The following is a 3055-nucleotide window of genomic DNA, read 5'->3' as shown; positions in this document are numbered from 1 at the left end:
CCTCTCGACGACGACTGTGAGAGTTCCTCGGAGCTGAAACTCCTCATGGAGCTTTTCTACATTCCACGAGGAGGAGTGGAGCTTTCTCGTTTACACCTCAGAGAAACCCTAACCACAATTGGAAACATCAAAGCTTGTTGGCACCAACTACCAGAACACATTGGCGTCATGACGCCGTGTTGCGCTTTGACACGAAATCACTCGATATGATCATGAATAACGTGTGAGGACTCGTCCTGAGACAGGAGGGAGACGTTGGCCATGAACCCTGCAGTAATACAGAAGTGCTGTTTGAAACTTTCACATATTTACAGTCAACATACTAAACATATTCTGTGGAACTTTTTATTTTAATGAAGAAACATAATGCTTCTTGTGACACCTGTCTGAGAAACACAGGTGTTAGCAGCTCTAAAATCCCTGTTTTAGTGAATGTAGTCTGGTGTGTGTGCTGTTTGTGGTTAAACCAAAAGGATCTTCCAGGTCTCTCTCTGTAGGGATCCTTTCCATGATGCTGTCACACACTAAACAAAGCTCTTTTAGTGGACTAGTTACTCTTTTAAAGGACTGTAGGGAAACACACATCTTCATCAAACTGGTTGAAAGAACTGTTGAGATGATAAACAAGACAGAATGACTCAGAGACGACTCAGGACACGAGGCTGTCTTGGAAAAGTATGTTTATAAAAAAGAAAAGATTCCCATGACACACGGAGAAGGCTAACAAGGATTTCCATAAATTACATTAGGTACAATATTTGTCAAACTGATGCTTTAAAAGTCTGAAGGCGCATCCATAAATGATTAAAATCACCGGAGAGTCGACTGTTGGTTGGTTGTGTGAAGCTGAAAAAGAGACACTTGTGTTGAAATGAGTGTTTTTGCGCCGATAAACTGCTTTATTATAGTGTGTGTGTGTGTGTGTGTGTGTGTGTGTGTGTGTGTGTGTGTGTGTGTGTGTGTGTGTGTGTGTGTGTGTGTGTGTGTGTGTGTGTGTGTGTGTGTGTGTGTGTGTGTGTGTGTGTGTGTGTGTGTGTGTGTGTGTGTGTGTGTGTGTGTGTGTGTGTGTGTGTGTGTGTGTGTGTGTGTGTGTGTGTGTGTGTGTGTGACCTTACAGCTACGTCTAGATCACCATCATGTGTCTATCATGATGACATACGGGTCAGTGTGCGGCCTAATACTGGTCTGTCAGTGGTACCATTTAATCAAAAAAACACAAAGACACAAATAAACGACAAACAAAGAGACTGAATTTGTGTCTCCTCTCATGGCTTGTGGTGTAAAGCTAAACTGAATACTTTATCCTGGGTTTTAAAAACATAAAATAAATATTTTATGGCTCAAACAACAATAAATAATCTCCCACACATCATCCACACCGAGCAGCGGTGACACTGTACCTCATGGTACCCGTTTGAATGGCTTGCCTTCTCCGTCCAGGAATAACAGAAACTTTGATTTTTATAGTAGAGACAGAAAGCGAACGCTGTGATTGGCTCTCAGCGCAGACAGAACAAATCATGACCTACAGCTCTAACGCACAGGAAGGTGCGCTGGTTTGGTTATAGAGGAATAATATATGAAGACAGTCTGTGTATGATATCAGTAAATATGGATCAACAGACCCATCAAACAGAGGATGGCGTTGCTATGGTGACCAGCTGTTTCATCCGTAAAGGAGAACTCGGACAGAAAATTATGTACAAATAGGGCTCAGGGTTGAAAACACCTAAATGACTGGTAGGGGTCACCAGACTCCATTCACTAAAACAGTCATTTTAGCCCACAGATCACAGGAGCTGCTGGTCTGCTGCTGCCTCCATCACTTAGTGCGTTTCTGTTATTGTGTGTTACACAAATATTGTGTTGGATCTGTGCTTAACTTTTTAAACTCCAAAGTCACACAATAACCCAAACAGAGGAACCGATGGAGGCAGCAGCAGAGCAGCAGCTCCTGTGTCCTGTTCTCTAAAATCCCTGTTTTAGTGAATGTAGTCTGGTGTGTGTGCTGTTTGTGGTTAAACCAAGAGGATCTTCCAGGTCTCTCTCTGTAGGGATCCTTTCCATGATGCTGTCACACACTTAGAATAACACTCGGAGCCTGTCAGTGGATCAAACAAGCTCTTTTAGGGCAGAGATGATCGACTAGATCAATTCCAGCACTAGTACCTACCAGTCATTTAGACACCAGGATATGGACAGATGGGACCCAGGGGTAAAAAAAAAAAAGAAATACCAGAATTACCCTTCAACAAAACTGCAGTGACAGTTTGCTGTCGTGAAATCAGCCACATGATAATATGATAAAATAATAATCAGCATCACTCATACTGGTTTTCACTGGTTCCTCTCACATTTAAATGAACACTACATGGCCAGAAGTATGTGGACATTTACATGTCAGCTCTGGACACCTGATCACTGTGACACCAGGAGTCTGCTGCCCCCTGCTGCCACAGATCGTCGTCTGTTTCATCATCATCATCAACATGGTCATACATGTTAGAAACTTTACAAAGACAGTCAAGCAGCTATCAGAGCAGAAGAGCGAGACATGTGAGGCTGGAACCAGTGAAATACAGAAGAGTTTGATCAATTACCAAAACAGTAACCGTTTTTCATTCATGTTTCATTAACTGCTCGTCAGGTTTCTCTTCGTTGGGGCTGAGGGGTTGGACCCAGACGTGGGCCCCCGCTTTGTGCTGCAGCTCCACAAACGGGCTGAAAACCTGCTGTTGTGTGGCGGCAGACAGAATATTTCTCTCAGGGTCTCTCAAAGGCCTCTGGGAATTTATTCTCCGGGGAAAAGGTCAGACGCTGGACCGGAGAGCAACAGAAGTGTGTCCTGGTCATCGGAACAGGACTCGATACAGTAAAGGACTTTTCCAGGTGACTGATGTGGAGAACAGCAGGTGACTTACAGTATGGACTTACTGTAGAGTAAAAGAATAGAGCATTCTGGGAAGTACAGTCTAGGAGATGTGCCAAGGCCAGAGGTTTGCACTTGAAGCTGATACGCAGAATAAAAAACCTAAAACTACTCATGTTCCTCTAC

The sequence above is a fragment of the Pempheris klunzingeri genome, chromosome 7, assembly GCF_042242105.1.
Source record: "Pempheris klunzingeri isolate RE-2024b chromosome 7, fPemKlu1.hap1, whole genome shotgun sequence".
Taxonomy (NCBI): Eukaryota; Metazoa; Chordata; class Actinopteri; order Acropomatiformes; family Pempheridae; genus Pempheris; species Pempheris klunzingeri.
This window is presented reverse-complemented; position numbering follows the sequence as displayed.